The following is a 22,324-nucleotide window of genomic DNA, read 5'->3' as shown; positions in this document are numbered from 1 at the left end:
CTTAGTAAATTAGACTAGAATATAAACACAATTGTTAGTCGAGTTAATTCAGTAACATGTATCTTTTAATGTATATTTAAAAAATAAAAAAATAATTTTAAAAAATATGTATCATTGTGTTAATCTTATTCGTAGAATTAAAAACTCTATTGATAAAATATCAAATAATTTCTATAATAATAATGTCTTTTTATTGATCGAATAGAACTTGCTGGAACAAGATTTTACGTTTGGTCCCTTGTCTAACCTTTAAAAAAAAAAAAAAAAAAGGACTATAACAAATTACAAAACCCTGCTAAATTATTAACAATATATCCAATCCTATATTATTAAAATTAAATAAATAAAATAGCTACAGCTTGTAACTTTCACCGGAATTGATATATCTCCCACCACAATTTTACGCAGAACGGTTGGCAAAAGCCTATAACCCAAGACATCAACAATGTTCAAGCTTTTGCAAGCATTAAGCAGGAATTTCACATTCTTGCTCTCTTTTGCGTGTAGATAAACCCTTTCAAATCCAACCAATTGCTTTATATGGGTTCCATTGATTTCTTTGGGAGGGACTGAGTACGCCAAAACAACATTACTTCCATCCTTTCGCCCCACGTTTTGTACCGTGATTTCGAAAGCAATTTCATCATTACATGATAAATCATCAATTGAAACTGAAGCAATCTTGGTTTTCGTTTACATTCTTAATAAGGTAGGCTGTGAAATGTTGGAGTCTGTTCAATTTTATGTGGAGAGCCATTTCTGTAGATGTATACTCGTATTTGAAGCTTGCATAACTTAATCCATAACCAAAAGGATAAACAGTTGAGCCATTGAAGAACTTGTATGTTCTTCCTTCATCAACTGGCCTCAAAGGCATGGATGTCATCGGCAATTTTTCAACATAGTCAGCCTCATACCATGTAAGTGGCAACCTTCCTCCTGGTTAATTCAAATGAACGCATAGTAAACACAAGAAAGAAAAATATTAATCATGCATGCCTCTGCATTACAAAAAATAACAAATAAAAAAATAAAAAGAAATGAGAATTACCAGGATTGTATTTTCCAAAAACAACATCTGCGATAGCACGACCACCTTGTTCACCAGAGTATCCAACCCATAAGATAGATTTGATTTTAGGGTTGATTTTAGCTAAAGAAATATCAAGTACACCTGCAGCCATGACAACAATAATAACTGGACCTTTTGCAGCTTCAGCAACTTGTTTGACTAAATAAGTTTGATATCCAGGAAGAAGGAGATCCGTTCGATCAACCCATTCTCGCTCATTTTCTAAACTCGACCCCACAAAAAGCAAAGTAGTGTCAGTATAGATTCGTGGACATACAGTTAGACATATATTAAAAGAGTCGACATCAATATTTTTTGTTTAAGTGTAATTGATCACTTGATCGAATCTGTCATATTTAAAAAAAAATTTCAAAATTGATTTAAATATCTTTAAATAGTAGATTTTAGTCCACAAAACTAAATTTCAGATTCGAAAGTGCAATTATATGTGAGGAAGGTTAAGCACCCTCATAGAGTCAATCCAAAGGATGGTACTAATTTAATTTCAAATTATCCAAACATTAACCATATTTATGATTTATTAAAATATTTAATATTGAAAATTAATTTTAAAACTACTCTAATAATTTGGTAGTAATTTAAGATAATTCTCTTATCTTAGAAGTATTCGTGGAGCTAATGTCTCATCCTAAAAAGGCTCCATCGTTGAATTCATTTAAATTTTAGTTAAAGAAATAATCAGTCAAATCTTTCAATAATTTAGTAAGATTTACTTTGATACAGATCTCCTAATAATTTGTTAAGATTTCTTTATAAATTTGTTTTTTCTTTTAGAGAATATAATAAATCTTCCAATAGTTTCATAAAATTTAATATGCAAATCCTCCGATAATTTTGTAGGATAAAAATACAAAATATTTTAATAATAATTTTTTTGTGCAATTAATTTATGAAATTATCCCATAGTTTAGTAAATTTCATTAAAAAAAAATTAAATTCATGAGAAATCCTCTAATAATTTAGTAGGATTCATGAATTTATTTTAGAAATAGTTTTTGGTTACTTTTTCAAAAATAAGATAATAAGAATAAAATTTACAGAAGTAATAAAAAAATAAATTGTCTAATTTAAAATAAATAAAATAACAACAACAACAACAATAATAATAATAAGTAAAAAATAAAATAAAATAAAAAGTCTATAAAATAAAATTGTTAAAAATGTAAATAAAAAATAAAAATAAAAAAAACTGTGATCAGGTTGGGTCTAGAAATAGGTCACGTACGAATCCACGCGGGTCGAATGCGAGTTAAAACCTTTTTCAAAGCGACGTCATTCTGGAGGGGTATAAAAGATGGAATCCCATGTTTTTTCTCAAATCCGTAGCAATGCTTTTCTTTCTAACTAAGATTTCCTCTGGCTTCTTTTTAGAATTTTTCAAAAGCAATCGCTAGAAATTGGGCAACCTACCGGTTTCTGAAAAATATCGCTAGAAACTTCAAATCCCACCAGAAAGTTTAACCAGAAAATTCAAACATTCAAACCCAAAACCCAAATTTTCTCAAATTTTCCAAAAAACCAAAAAAAAAAAAAAAACTTAGTTTTTAAACCAAAGATCTAGCCCTTGAACCATAGAAACTTAGAACAATTTTCACAAAAACTCATAATTGTCAAGACTATTGTTTTCACACCAACCCCTTTCTTTCTATCATCCTTTGTGATTCTATGTTCAATTTATAGCCCTTTTTTGTAGAAAATTTAGGACTTAAACATAACCAATTTAGGTTTGAATTTTAGGATTAGATTCTGTCCGATTTTACTGATAGTCTTAGGCTTTAAATCCCTTAAATTTGGTTCCTGGTTTTATGCAAATTTGTTGCTTGATTCCAGGGAATTAATATGATTCCTTCTCAATTCAATTTTCTTATTTATCATAACATATTAAGAAAAAAAAAGAAAATAATAATAATAATAATAATAATAGTAATAAGACAACAAAAGTTGATGCCAGACACAAATGAATGTCTACAACTACCCTTTTTTGCATAGTTTCTATGCAACATGAATTGCGCAAAGACAAAAGACTTCCATTTTATTTGGGTTTGAAAAATCAAATGAAAATTCAAAGTTAAAATGATTCGAACAAAGTCAAATTAGAATGTGAAAATGACTAAACTGAATCAAAGTCAAAAGTAAACGAGGTGTGCTAAAATGAAGATGACCAGGACTGAGTCGCAGGTTAGAAAAATAAAATGATTTGGACTAAGCCTAAGATCAAGACAAATGACTAGGATCGAACCGTGAGTCAAAAAAATAAAATAATCTAGACCAAGCCGAGATCAAAACAGGTGACTGGGATCGAGCCATTAGTCAAAAATATTGATCTAGACTGAGCCAATACCAAAACAGGTGATCAGGATCGAACCGCAAGTCATAAAAATAAAATGATCTCGATCAAACCGAGATAAAAAACATGTGACTAAGATCAAATTACGAGTAAGAAAAATAAAATAATCTAAACTGATTCAAGATTGAAAATGGGTGATTAGGATCAAACCATGAGTCAGAAAAATAAAATGATCTAAACTGAGCGGATCACAACTAGTGATCGGGATCAAACTACAAATCAAAACAGTAAAATGATCTAGATCAAGACAAGATCGAAACTAAGCAACCGAGATCAAACCGCGAGTTAGAAAAATAAAATGATATTGACAGAGCTATATCAAAACTGAGTGACCGGGAATGAACCTTAGGTTTGAAAAATAAAATGATATGGATTGAGCCAAGATTGAGAATAAATGATCGAGATTGCACCACAAGTCTGAAAAATAAAGGATCTAGACCAAGTCAAAATCAAAATTGAGTGATCATGATCAAACCATGATTCGAAAAATAAAAATTCAAAACTTTTAGCTTGAAATCCAAAAGATTCACAATTTGAAAATTCAAAGATTTGCACGATTCCACAACAGAAGCTGAAAGATCCCAATACTCTAAGTTTCGTAAAAAATTCACAAAGAATTCAAAATTCATAAAGGTTTGCAAGAATTTCAAGTTTTGTAAGAGTTTCAGATTCATAAGAATTTTAGGTTCGTAAGAATTTTTATCATTGTAAAGATTCGTAAACTATATTTAAAGATTTACATTTAAAAGATTTAAAGTTTCATATAAACAAATTTATGGATTCACATCAAAAATTTCAAGGCTCATCTCCAAAATTCAAAAATTTTCATTCAAAAATTTTAAAAATGCACATTCAACAATTAAAGATTTTTATTTGAAAAACTTATAGATTCTCATCGAAAATTTCAAAATTCACTTACAAAAACTTTAGCATTTCATAGCTAAAATTTCAAAGATTTTCATCTAAAAAATTTTAGGGTTTCACGTCCAAAATTTTAGAGATTCTTATTCAAAAAATTTCATGATTCAAATTAAAAAAATTCCTTTAAACCAAGGCTTTACAACTTTAGAAGTTTAGAAAATTTTCCTTGTCGAAAAATGAAAGATCTTCCTTATTCGAAAAATCAAAAGTCAAATATTTTCTCCTAACAAAAATAAATGTCATGCTAATAATACAAATAATTTTTAAATGCAACAAATGCCCAAATCCAGATTTTCACTAAATGTTGCAAATGCCAATGTCCTACTATAATTCAAATGTTCTCTACATGATGCAAACGTATACCCCAACAATGATGCAAATGTAATTATCACAATGCATGTAATATAAATGTCACTAAATCAATGTCATGAAATTCTAATCGTGGTAGCAAGGTTTTTAAGACTCTATCATTCTTTCTTAACTTCTCAGTAGTAACAATTCTAGAACAAATTCTGTCAACTAATTCATATCGTTCTCCTCATCTAGTCACAACTCTCAGGTCATATCAACCAATCTATCATTGAATTCATTATTAAATCACATTAGCTGTCCTTTTTAAGTCATTTCTTAGGCTCTTTTACGAACATTGCATTCATTTATTTATCATCATTTTAATTCATGACAAATATGATACATTTTTTCAATTCATTTAAGGGATGTACACTTGGTAGAGAAGAAAAGAAATGGGTCTTCATTATCGAAAAAAAAAATATGGTTAATAACAAATCAAAGGTGAACAAAGGTAAAATACCATGACTGTTTAAATGGAATATCAACATCTAAAATAATGATTGGTCAAACAATTTTAAACTCCAACTCAAAATTCTCTTTCAAAAACACATTTCATCTTCAATTTTTGAGCCAATCATCATCCTCATTATTGGGAACCTCACATGAAGTTATTTTTCCAAATTTTCATCTTCACTTAAATCACTCTTTTGAGTTTTCAGTTTAAATCTTCTTTTTTCTCTTTTTTTTGTTGCTTTTTGTTTGTTTTATTTTTTTTTTTTTGCACACCCATTTCTCATCTTTCCTTTTCATTTTTTTTTCCTTTGATCCATCAATGATACTTCAATCAAAACTCAAACAATCCAACAGTAAATCATGCCTTAGTTCAATTCATCATTCTCCAATTTAAGTATTCATATTCGATAAAAATAGACTTTTAAGAGATGTAGTGTAGGTTAAGGTGAGAGGTTATGAAAAAAATGGATAAAATAGGCCTAAATTATATTATAAGGGTAATCAAACTAAGGATCATTTCTTTATGTAGAGCACCTTGATATTTTACCCCATCAATTTTTCTTCATTTTTTTTTCTTTTCATTTTCATCATTTTTCAAGAAAAATTTAAGTGCAACAGGGCTTTTCCCATGAAATAACTAAGGATAAACAAGCTTTCCAAACTTTGTCCCCAATGTGAGGGTAATCCTTGGTTAAGGTTCTTTAAAAAAAAAATTTAAAAAGTCAAATAAGATAACAAAAGATAATTTTTTTTTTTAAGGATAGAAGAAAGATGACCATTTCTTATCTCTAGCATGAATACTCTTAATGAAAAATATTTATTGATAAAAGGTAGATTTATGAATGAACAATTACAAAGATCATGTGGTGCCTCACTTTCAAAATTTTTTACCAAATTTGTCTTCTTTTTATTCAGTAATCTTAATGAATCAACAATTTCAACTTATGAATCAGATCATCATGAACGATGCCTTTAAAATTGAATCTTGAATTATTGTTATAACTGTATGAACATTCATTATTCGAAATCAAAGAATGGATATAGGAAAAGATATAAAAAGGTACAAGTATATAATGGTAGTTCACAAAAAAAAAAATGTCATGAAAATACATCAAATCTATCACTTTTATTACAATGATAAAAAATAAGATGAAATCTAAATATATAAAAGAGATCCATATTCTCAAGAAATCCTAAGATGATAAGCAGTTTTAATCAGCCTTCTCAAAATCATGCCTCTAGATGATTAGGTAAAGAATTTTTATTAACTTTTAATTTTTTTGATTCGTTGAAGCTCATCGAGTCAGTTTGAATCAAACTTTGCACCTTATGCTTTAAAGCAAGGTATATTTCTATAAAATGACCTATATTCCCATTATGATAATCACATGTGGTATTAACGTTGTACCATTTGGGATATGGTGATTTCAATGGTTTTAAAAAGACTGGGGATACTAGGTTATTTTTTACCAACTCTGAAAATAGCTAAATATAGGTTATAGGGATATGATCAATATAAACTCTCTCTTAGTTACCCTTAGATCTTCTCAAACTACTCGTTTGATTGTAATGCCTTGAAACTGATGTATTGACAAAACTAGGCCCATATGTATTTGAAAGGCTAATTGAAAAGGACCTAAAATGATGTTGTTCATGGTTGGGTAATGAGGCTGATAAGGGACTTATGTAATATTTTTGGCTACTTAGTGGTAAGCAGGATCAATATATGATGGATATGAAGTATGAATTCTGAATTGTTACTTCTTAAAACTCACTTTTAGGCTTTAGTTTCTTCTTTCTTAGGTATCTCACTTTTTTTGGTACTATCTTTTTTTCCTCAAGCTTGTTATTTTTAATGGCATTTTCAATAATCTCCCCTTAGATTACCATGTCAACAAAGTTTTTTATTGCGTTCACTATCATTTTCTCATAATAAGGTGCTTTTAGGGTGTTAATGAATAATACAATCGTTTCTTTCTCAATCAATGAAGGTTAAACTTGTACAACCATATCCTTTCATTATTGGGCATATTCTTTGAAAGCTGTTGTCTTTTTCTTCATGCTTTGTAAAGAAAGGTGATTAGTGGTCAAGTCTATGATGTGATGGTACTGATTAATAAATTAGCTGATCAAGTCTTTTTATGTTCAAATATGAATTCTATCCAACTAGACATACCATTTGATAGCAAATCCAATAAGGCTATCTTGAAATACATGCATGAGTAGCTTTTAATCACTACTATGGGCAACCATTTTTTGATAATACATAGTGACATGTGTGATTAGGCACTTAGTACCATTATATTTCTCAAATTCAGAGACCTTGAACTTTAGCAGGATTACAACATCTGGGATCAAACAGAGGCTAGTTGCATCTATGAAGCCATAAAAGTCTATACCTTCAATGGTTCATAGTCTTATCTCTAGCAAGTTCATTTTATGTTTAGACTTTGAGTCTTCTAAACTTTCAACCACCTTCAATTTTAGCTTTCATTATCCTTAAGGTCATCTGAATTAGGGGTTGAGACTAGCTCTGCTGCCTTTTCAATAAAAACAGGATTAGTAAAACTTTAAAATTACCTTTGAATTAGGGTATATGGCATTCTTATGTAAGTGTACCTTATAGGGAATGTGAACTGTTATGGTGATGTGCCTTGAATGGAATAGGCATGATATGGGTTATAGCCAGGGTGATACAAAGAGTCAATAACATGATGTAATAGATGATTTTTAGGTCTAGCCCCTTCTTTTACAATCTTCCCTTTGTTTAGCTTACTTAGCTCTTTTAAAATTTTGCTCAACTCCCCTTTAAGCTATTCTTATGCCCTCTTCATTTTCTTAATACGGGTTGCATTGTCTTGTTCCATCCTTCAAGTTTGAGCCCAAGTATTGTACTTATGGTGAGTTAGTCGAGCTATCTTTGAATCTTAATTTTCACAATTAGGGTGCTAATTTAGAGTGACATTTTTATGACCACCAAATTATGCATGAGATTGAATATAGAGATGCATGAATGCAACAAAAAGGATTTAATGATGTAAATGCATGCATATACAATAAAAGAAAAGGAGTTAGTAAACATAATATATACAAAGAATAATATAATATATACAAAAAATAATGTAAAGGGTTAGTATGGAAAAAAATATATAAATTTACAAGCAAAATAAATGTCCTATCATATGTCCTATTGAGGATTTTTTAACACAAAAAAAGGCATAGCTTTAACTTAAGTTTGGACCTTTAGGGTTTACTTGTATTCTAGTTTCAAAAGTTTGATAGTCTAAGGGTTCCCAAATTGTTCCTTACATCATTGTCCATTATAGACTAGTAAGGCATCTCAATCCTCACCCATTGTAGGCTACAAGCGGAAAGGGTTAAATTTGAGTGAAAATTTTTTACTAGCCCATGCTGAGACATGAAATCTTACGAAGGTGTAGATACTTTACTCCCTCCTAAGGAACAGAACTCGGGTGTATGCATAAGCAAATGAATGACAAATATATAAAAATGAATAAAAAATAAAAAGTACAAACAAGCAAAGAAAAAAATTCTCAAATTTATTAGGTTAGGCTTGGATAACAAGAAATCATTTACTCGCCTGATTATTGATATCCCCAGTGAAGTCATTAAACTGTCATAACGTATAGATCCATGGACCTATCGCTAGACATGGATTAAAGAAGTCGTCACCAATTTTTTTATTTAGGTGTGATTAGCCACCTGATAGAATTTGTCCTATTTAAATAGGAGTCTCAATATTGACTTAGGTATCTTTAAATAATAGATTTTAGTCAACAAAACTAGATTTCAGATTCAAAAGTGTAATTATGCATAAGGAAGATTATAACACCTTTACAGTGCCCATCTAAATGATGGTATTAGTTTGATTTCAAATTATCTAAGCTTTAATCATATTTATGATTTACCAAAATATTTAATATTGAAAATTAATCTTAAAATTACTCCAATAGTTTGATAGTAATTTAAGATAATTTTTTCATCTCAAGAGTATTCATGAAGACTAGTGTCTCACCCTAAATAGGCTCTGTCGTCATAATTCATTTAAATTTTAGTTAAAGAAAAAATTAGAAAAATCTTTCAATAGTTTGGTAATATTTACTTTGATGCAGATTTTTCAATAGTTTGGTGAGATTTGTTTGTAATTTTTTTTTGTTTTAGAAAATGTAATAAATCTTATAATAGTTTGATAAGATTTAAGATATAAATCTTCTAATAGTTTGATAAGATAAAAATATAAAATATTTTAATAATAATTTTTTTGTACAATCAATTTATAAAATTCTCCAATAGTTTAGTAAATTTAATAAAAAATTTAAATTTATAAGAAACCTTCAATAGCTTAATAGAATTCATGAATTTATTTTAGAAATAGTTTTGTTACTTTTTGAAAATAAAATAATAAGAATGAAATTCATAGAGGTAATAAAAAAAATAAATTGTCTAATTTAAAATAAGTAAAATAATAATAATAATAATAATAATAATAATAAGTAAAAAATAAAATAAAATAAAAAGTCTAAAAAATAAAAATGTTAAAAATGTAAACAAAAAATAAAAATTAAAAAAAAACCTACAATCAGTCTGTTCTAGAAATAAGTCATGCACAGATCCACACAGGTCGAATGCAGGTTAAGACCTTTTTCAAAATGACATTGTTCTAAAAGGGTATAAAAGACGAAATCTCACGTTTTTCCTCAGATCCACCTCGGTGCTTCTCTTTAGCCAGGATTTCCTTTGACTTCTCTCTAGAATTTTTCAAAACCAATCATTGAAAACTGGACAACCTATCAGTTTTTGAAAAATGTCATCGAAAAATTTAAACCCTACTAGAAAGTTCAACTGAAAAATTCAAATATTCAAACCCAAAACCTAGATTTTTCCAAATTTCTAAAAAATCAAAGAAAAAAATTTATTTTTTAAACTAGAGATCCAACCCTTAAATCGTAAAAACCCAAATTAATTTTCACAAAAACTCAAATTTGTCAAGATTGTTGTTTTCATGCCAACTCCCTCTCTTTGCCTTCTTTTGTGATTTTGTGTTCAATTTATAATCATTTTTGGTAAAAATTTTAAGATTTAAACAGAACTAATCTAAAATCTTGCGATTTAATTTGATTTGATTTGATTGATAGTTTTAAGTTTTAAATCCCTTCCATTTGATTCCTTATTTTATACAAATTTATTACTTAATTTCAAAGAATTAATATGATTCCTTCTCTTTTTAATTTTTTTTATTTATTATTACAAATTAAAAAATAATAATAATAATAATAATAATACTTGACCCCGGAACAGGAATTGATGTCTACAAGTAGCATCTGCACTCTTTGCGACATCGACAGCTGAGTGTATCAAGCTATCATTAGGGTATTTAATGTCACTACATCCCATTTCGCACGTCACTTTTTTGCGTATGCAGAAAGGCCTTCAATTGGAGAAATGTACTTGCATAGAATACCAGTAGACAAGTTGAATATAAATATATATAATTATATATATAACAACTACAAAGAATTTGGCAAAGTTGGATCTGGTTACAACCTGCGTAATTCCCGATCATTGCGTCGGTTGCATTGGCATGTGGCCCAATTAATGCTAGGGATTTAAACTTCGGAGGGTCTAATGGCAAAGTTTCATTATCATTCTTGAGAAGCACAATCCCTTGTCTAGCTGCTTCAGCTGCGAGCTTGATATGTTCTTCAGTACATATATCGTTCTTGCCGAGAGATGCCAAAGAAGGGATTCCATAAAAAAAAATTAAAAAAATAAAAAACCAAGTCTCATGAGTACAACGTAAAGGTAAAGTAGTGACTTGTCCGTATCAGCCTCTCTAACTTTTCCTTTCGTCACTGCATTTGGGAGGAATTTGGTGTAGTGCTCTCCGCAATCCAAGTCCAAGCCTAATTATTGGTTAAAAAAAAATTTCAAGTAAAATATTTAATTAAGATTAATGCATTGAAAGTGACAGGGGTGGGTACAAGCCTGCTTTTAGTGAATCAGCCGAAGCATCTTCCCGTGTCCTGAAGCCAATGTTGGCTTATCACAATATGTTCAACAGAATCACAATCTGCTACGACATGTCTAAAAAATTTACATGAAAATTAAGATTAATTTTATGAAAATAATTAAATTAGCATTTATATATAAATTATAGAAAGAAATAAATTCAGTACATACCCATGTAAATTCCAGCCTTCTATAACTAATTTTTTCAAAAGATAGGGATCAGCACAAGTTGGAATGCCATTGACTTGATTAAAAGAGCACATAACACTGCTACCGTCGCCTTCTTTAACAAACATTTCAAAGGGATGATTAGAAGTCTCCACAATATCTTGTTCAGATACCTAATTCACAAATTAAGACAATAAAATGATGAATAAAACTATTACCTACATAAATCAAATAAGAAAAAACACTGTACATAGTGACACATACAAACATTCTTTCTTTCTTCAAAACATTCTTATCATGAAATTAAATCCAAGAGTACAACATTAAACAAACAATTATTAATTAGTTACTTATATTTAATTATCATATATAATTAATTAGCAAATGAAAGATACAAGACGCACGTACGTACGTACCTTTGCATTAAAATAAAGTCGATCACTCCCGGTGTCTCCAGTGCTCTTCCCCACCGAGGATCTCTCACTATATTGATGTTTGAACTCCAAAATGTCAATCCTGCTCGTCCTAGATTATACATTGCTCTTGCTTCTGTTGAGACAACTTGCATGCACTCTTATATATTAATAAAACTACATTGCAATATTTTTAATATTATTTCGTAAAATTAAATTAAATTTTACCTGTCCAAGAGTTTCTAAAGTGTCTGATTGAAAACGCGGCTGTGAGAATAACATTTGGAAAACTTGTTGCACTAGCAACAACAAACTGACACTTGCACCTTCTGCACCGACATCAGCCACGCCTTGGTATATCGGTACTTTTGTGATCTACCATTTGTTGACCCTTCTCAAGCAAAATCAATTAATCCACTGAATCTTTAGCTCTAACCTTATATCCAAGTTATTTATCACAAAAAGCAAAGTCAACCCACTACAAGAAAATGAAAGATTAGTGACAGTTTTGTAATGACGTTTCACTTACAAATACCGTTAGGTTTCATATTTTTATAAAACTTAAAGTGTTTATTATTAAAACACCATTAAATATTCAAATAGTAGCATTTTTACTTATAAACATCATCCAAGACTTGATATTAGCAACGTTTATCGACTAAAATGCCTTGAATAATTCTATTTTAAAAATTTGAGTGAATACTGAAGGCATTTTTGACAGAAAATAGCTTAAATAATTCAATTAAAAAAATGAACAAGGGATTACTAAAGGCATTTTTTACAGACAATGCCCTGAATAATTGCATCATAAAAAATGTATGCAATTATTGAAGGCGTTTTCTGCAAGAAACACCTTTAATAATTTCACGAAAAAATTTTACAAGATTATTGAAGGCATTTTTTATCAAAACCGCCTTCAATAAATATCCTATCAAAATTTAAGGATCATACGGTTGTTAACCATAAGGTGATAGGTTCGATCCCTCCATTTAGCTTTTTTTGAGTTTTTGAAGGGATTATTTGTAATAGATTTATTCTAGGCATTTTTTGAGCAAAAAAACCTTCACCAATCGATTTTAAAAATTTTGGAGAGGGAATATTGAAGGCATTTTCGGCAGAAAAACACCTTTAATAATCCATAAAAAAAATATGAAACAGATTCTTAAAAGCATTTTTTGCCGAAAGTGCTTTTAATAATCCAATCAATAAATTTTCACGAGGGATTATTGAATATAGTTTTAGTTAAAAATGCCTTCAATAACCCATACAAAAAAGTTAGAACGGATTCTTGAGAGCATTTTTGGCCCAAAACACCTTTAATAATCCACACAATAAATTTTTAGGTGGGATTATTGAAGGCGTTTTTTACCAAAAATGCCTTCAATAACATTTTGTTAAGGATTATTCTAAGCATTTTCTTGCTAAAAACACCTTCAGTAATCTCATCAAAATAACTTTGGTTTAATTATATATGTGAAATCAATTGTAGGTTTATGCCCAAAAAACATTTAAAGTTAGTTATAGGTTTATGCCCAGAAAACATTTGGTTTATATATGTGATGCTATGAATTACATTTTGGAATTTACAGTATGAACATTGTTGTATTTCAATAAATTGACCATGCATTTAAATTTAAAACTGATAATGTTGCCATATTAGTATACTTTTCTCAAATAATCGTACTCAATAATGTGTATTAATATAAAACAAATATATATCAATAATATTAAACCAATACCCAATCTACAAACTTAAATTATCCATTCAACATGGCATGTTAAAAACATTATAACAAATGATCCTTACATATTTACATTCAACCAACAATATCTAACCTCAAGGTTTATCAATAAATGATAATACATACTCACATCATTCTTTATGGACTTCATCAAGTTCCTCTACCATGAAGCTTTCTTTACTCTCCCACTAAAAAAAAATCAAAAGTAAATGTTAATAAATGATAACATAATTTAGCTTTTTATTTTTTTGAAGATATAATGACTTTATGAAATTTATACTAACCTTGAATAGTGTTGTCATAAAATCATATAAAACTATCTCCCACATAAAACGAAGGATATAATATCCACATTCAGTATATCCGAGTTGATGAAGTACCTGAAAATTAAATTGAGTGGGTTTAGGAAACATTTATCTACACAAACTCAGCATAAAAGAATAAATTTCACATTTACTGGTAATGACACCTATTTTTTCTTTGCCTTCTTATCAAATGCATATATTACCCTAAATTGAAAAGAAAAAAATTACTTAATATATAAATAAAATTACTTATGAAGAAACAGAAGATATATAATATAATAACATATAATACCTATTTATAAAACTTTGAATTTTGGGGTTAGGCATTGCCGTTGGTTGAGCTGAATTAAGTAAGTATGGTATTAAGGATTTGGTATCAATCACAATAAGCACCCAATGGTGACTGTAAAATAATAATAATGATATACTCAGATTCGACATCATATCAGATTCAGGTAAGGTTTGAATAATTATTTGTATGAATATAACTTACTGCGTATTATACGGGAGCAAATACTAATCCACCAATTTTTTCATGCATTCAATCACATGATTAGCACAAAAAGTGATTGTGTCACTCTACTCACTAATGAAGCTGGGATCAACAAATCTAAATCTGTGGACCAACTATCTTACCTTGATCTCTCTATATAGGACATTGCATGATAACATTCAACAATACTAGTTTGTAATACTTCGTAATATAGATTAATACATATTAAGTTTGCATATTTGTATTTATAAGCTAACCTCATATAAGTAACAATATTGACAGCTGATATTTCATCCAATTCACAAAATTCTTTAACCTTATCCACACCAATGTAAGAAAATTATGGTTTATCAAATAACATTTCCTCAGACTCAATGGTTATACAGTTTCCTTTGGATAAATGATCGAGTGAATAATTAGATAACTCATCAATGGTAGCCTGAGCAAGGGTCATACTCTGAGTTCCAACATCCTGTTACAATATATAATAAAATACAAGTATTAAAACCAAATCAATAAATATAATAAATAAATTAATATTAAACTTATAAACAAAATCATACTTCATGGTTGGTAGCGGAGGTTGAGCTCCCTGCCTAATTTACAACGAAAGCTTGTCTTAGGTGGATAATGATATCCAACTGACCTACGACATACTATGCTGCATTGCTGGTAACATGGCCTCTGAAATAGCGAGTCTTTACTATTGCTCATTGAGGCGTTGCTCCTAGTCATCAAGTTTTTGCTGTTGTTACTCAATGATTGCTTCATAGTGTACATTTATCATTCACGAGATTTTGGGTTGATTACTAAAAAATTTTGATAGTAGCATAAATTTACCAACTCCACGAACACGACGAGGCCTTTTTTTAGCTCCTAATGCTAAAGATAGTAGATCTTCGTCATACTGAGTTACCAGTTCACCGAATTTAACTTTGGTAATATAATCATCCTGAAAGACAATAATAAGATGAGCTATAACAATAAATTTATACAAGCTAGTATAGAGTGGTGCATACAACCACAATGCTAATCATAAACAAGTAATTATAAATACAATCTTTTTAGCCAATTCTTTGATTGCTTCATTTGCAAAGAATCCATCTTTCTGTAGATATCCTTATTTTCAGACATCCCATCTAAAAACTTTGATGCCAGAGCTTGCTGATTCTTAATAAATTATCGTAATATATGAATCAGAATATATGAAATGAATATTCATAAATATTAATCTATGAGTATAAAATAAGTGTGTGAATACTTACAAGCTCATACTTCACATTTGTATATCTCTTTCTCGCTATCCAATGCTGATATATTTGTTTGGCCTGAATGTTCCTTTGGTTTTCTTTGATTTTCTATAAAAGAAAAAAATTACGTCAATCACATATAAAGATATCCAATATATTACATAAAATCTTATAAACAATTTTTTTGGTAATGGGTTTTTGTACTAAGAAATCTTCTAATAGCTGATCTCAAACAAAATTTCTTCAATCTTCAACACTTATTACATCTATATATGACGTAGGTGGAACAGCCAATACATCACCTTGATCAATGAGCGATAAAATATATTAGGTTGTCAATCTACTTTTGAAGTCTCTGAATGCTCTCTTAGCTGATTGTAATACAATAGTTTTATAGTCAATTGGGATGTCGAACCACTCCTAAATAACTTAACACAATTAGTATGAACACATTGAATTTCAATTAAGTAATTATTTAATAAATTTTACGAAATAGTTGAATAAACATACCACAATCAACTGCTATATACAATCCTTTAGATCATCAAAAACTCACTACCAATTGGTGTACGCAATTGAAATGCTACTATGGATGACAGCACCAATATGAGTAGCCAACTTGACAGCTCCATTAGACATAGGTTGCCCACTTTGATTGAAGTCTACGTGAATTTTTGTGTCACTCATTTTAATTTGTTTATTTCATCCCCTTTCTTTTCTTTCTTGGCCTAAATAGAAGGAGAATTATGTTGTTCAGAGTCTATAATACTTGTGATTTTGATCATAATTATACGAAATACACCAAAATAACTGTTTAAATTTAACACTATACATAATAAAATAAAACCAATATCATACTACCTACAGAAACATCATTCAGCAAACCAATCAACAATGTGTTCAGAAACACCATTCAACAAACCATTCAAAAACACCATTTAGCAAACCATAATATTTAAAAAAAACTACACAGAAATAGCATACATGCAATGAATGGTGCTTGGACGACTATGGTTACAGTGAAATGAATAAAAAAATATATATGTATATGTAAATAGTAAGGAACAAAAAAAAAATACCGCTATCGAATAATATAAATAATACAGTAAACAAAAACAATAAGAACATACCGATAAATAGAGAGGTGCATGTCGTTGAATTGTTAAAGGTCGACGGCGACAATAAAGATAAAGAAACCAAAAGTCAATCTAAAAATGTTTATGGGTTTGGTTTGATTGATTAATACAACTTTTAATTATTCTCTATACTAGCAGTTTATGATTTTGATATTCAAGACAAGGGAATGAATATAAAAATTATAAGTGAAGGTATTTTTCTGGCAATAATGCCTTCGATAATCCCCTTAAAATTTTACTAAGAGATTATTGAAGGCATTTTTCCTCGAAAAATACCTTCGATAATTTTAGAAAAAAATTATTGAAGGCGTACAATGCAAAAAATACCTTCAATAAATTTCTCTTAAAATTTAGAGTGAATTATTAAATGTGTTTTCAGTAAAAAACCACCATCACTGATATTGTGCTAATAAGAATGGAGAAAATTATTGAATGCGTATTATGTAGAAAACGCCTTTAATAAATTTCTTCAAAAAATTAGAGCGAATTAGTGAAGGTATTTTTTTGAAAAAAAAAACACTTTCAATAATCTCTTTAAAATTAATGAAATCATTTTCTACTAAAAGATGCATTTAATAATCCCAAACAATTTTTAAAAGAAAATTATTGAAGGTGTTTGTTTTTTCAAAAAATGCCTTCAAAATTATTTTGTACAAAAATTATTGAAGGCATATGATGCAAAAACCACCTTTAATAATTTTCTCTTACAAATTGGAGTGAATTATTAAAAGCGTATTATGCAAAAAATGCCTTTAATAATTTTCTTCAAAAAATTAAAGCAAATTAGTGAAGACATTTTTATGGAATAAACGCTTTCAATAACCCCTTTAAAATTTTAGTAGCAGAATATTGAAGGCATTTTTTTACCAAAAGACGCCTTTAATAATCCCAAACAAATTTTAAAAGAAAATTATTGAAAGTGTTTTTTCTTAAAAAAAATACCTTCAATAATTCTGTACAAAAATTATTGATGGCGTATGATGCAAAAAATACCTTCAATAATTTTCTCTTAAAAATTAAAGTGAATTATTGAATGCGTTTTTAATAAAAAAAACTACCTCCACTGATATTCACTTGATAAAAATGGAAAGAATTATTAAAGGCGTATTATGTAGAAAACGCCTTTAATAAAGTCCTTCAAAAAATTAGAACGAATTAGTGAATGTATTTTTCTACAATAAACGCCTTTAATAACCTTTTTAAAATTTTAATAGTAAAATATTAAAGGCGTTTCAACTAAAAGACGCATTTAATAATCTCAAACATTGTTTTAAAAAAATTATTAAAGGCGTATGATACAAAAAACGCCTTCAATAGTTTTCTCTTAAAAATTAGAGTGAATTATTAAAGATGTTTTTGGTAGAAAACTCCCTTCATTGATATTCACTTGATAAACATGAAAGAAATTATTGAAGGCATATTATGTAGAAAATGCCTTTAATAAATTCTTTCAAAAAATTAGAGCGAATTAGTGAAGCCGCTTTTCTGGAATAAATGCCTTTAATAACACCCTTAAAATTTTATTAGTATAATATTGAAAGCGTTTTCTACTAAAAGAAGCCTTTAATAATCCCAAACAATTTTTAAAAGAAAATTATTAAATGTGTTTTTTCTCAAAAACTGCCTTCAATAATTTTGTACAAAAATTATTAAAGACATATGATGCAAAAAATGCCTTCAATAATTTTCTCTTAAAAATTGGAGTGAATTATTAAAAGTGTTTTTAGTAAAAAACTATCTTCACTGATATTCACCTGATAAAAATGAAAGAAATTATTGAAGGCGTATTATACAAAAAATGTCTTTAATAAATTCCTTCAAAATATTAGAGCAAATTAGTGAAGGCATTTTTCTGGAATAAACATCTTCAATAACGCCCTTAAAATTTTATTGGTAGAATATTGAAGGCGTTTTCTATTAAAATATGCCTTTAATAATCTCAAACAATTTTTAAAAAAAATTATTGAAGGCATTTTTCCTCAAAAAATGCCTTCACTAATTCTGTATAAAAATTATTGAAGGCGTATAATGCAAAAAAATACCTTCAATAAATTTCTCTTAAAATTTGGAGTGAATTATTGAAGGCATTTTTAGTAGAAAACCGCCTTCACTGATATTCACTGATAAAAATGAAAGGAGTTATTGAAGGCGTATTATGTAAAAAATGCCTTCAATAAATACCTTCAAAAAATTAGAGAGAATTAGTGAAGGCGTTTTTCTAGCATAAAACCTTTAACAATCCCTTTAAAATTTTACTATGAGATTATTGAAAACACCTATAATATACAAAAAAATATTTAAGAAGAAATTATTGAAGGCGTTTTTCTTAGTAAATGCCTTCAATAATTAGGTCCAATAAAATTGTCTCCAAACTTAGCACATCCAATCACCAACTTCAAGCTTTATCTTTATTATCTACTATTTCTCTTTCCAAACCAACTACAATTTACTTTCCCTTTCTTTCAGCTTTTAGTATTCGAGCTTTGTCTTTTATAATCCTATTTTGACTATTCATTAGTTATTTACTTTAGCTTTTACTTCATTCTACTATTCCTTCAGCTTTTGCGATTCACGATATTCTTTTTGGTTTAAAAATTTTCTCAAAAACCCACATTCCTCAAATACCCATTTGGAACCCATCATCTACTTCTTTTTCCCTTTCATTTTCTTCTTTTTCTAGGTTTTCTCTGAACCTATTTTACCTTATTTCAACCCCAACTACAAATACTTTAGGATAATGTCTAGGTTAGCAGCAAAGTTTTAAATTTTTTATATCAAGTAGCTAAGAAAATACTTCACAACAAGGAGTTTTGATCTTTTATAAGTATTGGTCTTGTTATTATTTTTAATTTAAAACAAAGTAAACTTAAGTATTTTGTATGTTCATTTTCATATAAATTTGGTTTAATAATGTAGCAAGTATTAAATGGATAAGAGTTGGATGCAAAAGTTAAGATTAAGTCAAGAGTATAGAGATGGAGTGAAAAATTTTCTTAATTTTGCATTTAAGAATACAAGTGAAGATAATACGATATTATGCCTATGTGTAAAGTGCGCTAATATCAATTAACAAATGCGTGAAGTTGTTTTTGAACAATTAAATTATATTGGATTTGTCTTGAGATATGTTAATTGATATTTTCATGAAGAGTTTGTACCGTCAAAGTCTTCCACTAAAGCTCTTTCAACTTCAAGGGCTCCCCAACATCAACATAATCACTTTTATAGTAGATGACAATAAAGGCATGTTACGAGATGCTTTTAACATTCATAACCAATATTTTTGTATTTTGTCTTCCCAAAATGATGGATTTAATCAATCCAATGTTGAAATGAATGAATTTGGTGAACATGGGATAAGTGTAGGTGACCAACAATCTAGAGGAGAAGTATCAAAGTTTTATAGGTTGCTTAAGAATAGGAATAAAAAACTTTATGAGGGATCGAAGCCTTCAAGGTTATCTTTCTGTGTTCATCTTTTTCACTTGAAATGCTTATATGGATGAACGAGAAACTCTCTGACTTTATTATTAAAGTTATGAAAAAAAATGTTTCCTTTCGCAAAAATTCTTGAATCTTATAAAGAATCAAAGAAGTTGATTAAGGATTTGGGTTTTAGATATGAAAAAATTCATAGTTGTCCCAATGATTGCATATTGTATTTGGGTGATAGAAAAAATTAAGAATCTTATCATTTATATGGTTTTCTCGTTGGGTTGATAAAAACTCTGATGAAAGGTTGAATGAGGATGGTGATGAGGTCTATGTCAAAAAGAAGCCTGTTAAGATTTTACGCTATTTTTCATTAATACCAAGACTTCAACGACTCTTCATGTTTTTCAAAACTACAGATTCAATGAGGTGGCATCATGAGAAATGGACGGATGATGGATCATTGAGGCATCTTATAGATTTTTTGACATGAAAATCATTTCATTCTAGGTTTCTAGACTTTGCATCTGATCCTCAAAATGTTATACTTGGACTAGCATCTAATGGATTCATCCTGTTCAAAATGCTTAGTAGTTCTTATAGTATTTAGTCAGCTGTATTGATTTCATAAAATTTACCACCATGGATTGCTATGAATGAACAGTCATTTATCTTATATATGATAATTCTTAAGAAAAAATATCCAAAGAATGATACAGATATCTACTTATAACCTCTTATTATAGAGTTAAAGCAATTATGAGAAAAAAATTGAGACCTATGATGTATCAATAAAAGAGAACTTCAATATGCATGTTGCTTTATTATGGACTATCAATAATTTTTCTGCTTATGCAAATTTATCTGGTTGAAGTATAAAAGGTCGTTATGCTTGTCCATGTTATGCTGCACAGACATGTTCGAAGTGGTTGCCTAATGGTAGAAAATTTTGTTATATAGGACATCATCGATGGTTAGATAATAATCATCGATGGTTAGATAATAATCATCGATTTAGATTTTAAAAACATCTCTTTTGTTGAAACTAAAGAGTTAAGGAGATCATTTTTACCAATTAGTGGATCTAATATCTTGTTAAAGTTAAAAGATATTAATTTCACTTATGAAAAAATGACTCTATTAAGGAAAAGAATGAGGGATATCTTTGAAGGTGTTTGGCCTTATATTATGCAAGTTGGTGATACTGATACTTAAGTTGGTAATCTTGATGTTCAAAGTAATGAAGAGGATGATAAAAAAGATTACCTCAATAAGTCTGAGTTATGAAAGAAAAGAAGTATCTTTTTTTAGTTGCCTTCTTAGAAATATAATTTATTACATCATAACCTTAATTTGATGCACATAAAGAATAATGTTTACAAAAATTTTATCGAGATAATTCTCGATGTGAATAAAAGATCCAATGATGACTTAAAGAGTCAGTTTGACTTAGTTGATAAGAGGATTCAGCCTGACTTTCATCCGAAGTTACTTCCTAATGGAAAATATCAATTGTCTCCTGCTTGTTTTGGGATTTCTAAAGCTAAGAAATATGTGTTTTGCTAGGTTTTGAAAAATGTCAAAGTTTTGGATGGCTATGCATCAAATATCTCGAGATATGTGAATCTAAAGAAGCAAAAACTTTTTTCATTGAAGTTACATGATTATCACATTTTGATGCAAGACTTACTTCCCATTGCTTTACGTTCATCAATGTCAAAGTAAGTCACTTTTGTGGTAACTGAATTAAGTAACATATTTAAATCTCTATGTGAAAAATGTTTGAAAATGAAAGAGCTTGACAAACTTGAAGATTGAGCCATTTACTTTATGTTATTTAGAGAAGACTTTTCATCCAAACTTCTTTACTATTATGATGCATTTGGTTATCTATCTTTCATATGAAGCAAAAGTTGGTGGGCCAGTTTATTATTGATGGATGTATCTTATCGAAAGGTATTATTTATTAATACATTGATTAGGTTGTTGATGTTGATCATGCCACTCTAGTTAAAAAGATATATGATTAATGTTTTATGCGATAGGTTTTTGGAGAGGTTAAAGTCTCATTGTCGCAACAAACAATATCTGAAAAGTTTTATTGCTAAAAGATATTTAGTAGAATAATGTATGACATTATGAAATGTTGGTATACATTATATTGACTTTGTCTACAATTAGCTTTTTGAA

At 28.8% G+C, this 22,324-nt stretch overlaps 1 pseudogene; it reads right to left on the bottom strand.

The window, feature by feature from the left end:
- Window positions 1-113: 113 nt before the first annotated feature.
- On the bottom strand, window positions 114-11,901 carry LOC111307083 (putative beta-D-xylosidase 2; annotated as a pseudogene).
- Window positions 11,902-22,324: the final 10,423 nt, after the last annotated feature.

This window comes from Durio zibethinus, chromosome 22 (assembly GCF_047325235.1).
Source record: "Durio zibethinus cultivar Kanyao isolate XHJ-2024 chromosome 22, ASM4732523v1, whole genome shotgun sequence".
In the NCBI taxonomy this organism is placed as follows: domain Eukaryota; kingdom Viridiplantae; phylum Streptophyta; class Magnoliopsida; order Malvales; family Malvaceae; genus Durio; species Durio zibethinus.
The sequence above is the reverse complement of the archived record's forward strand: the minus strand, read 5'-3'. Positions and strand labels throughout refer to the sequence as shown.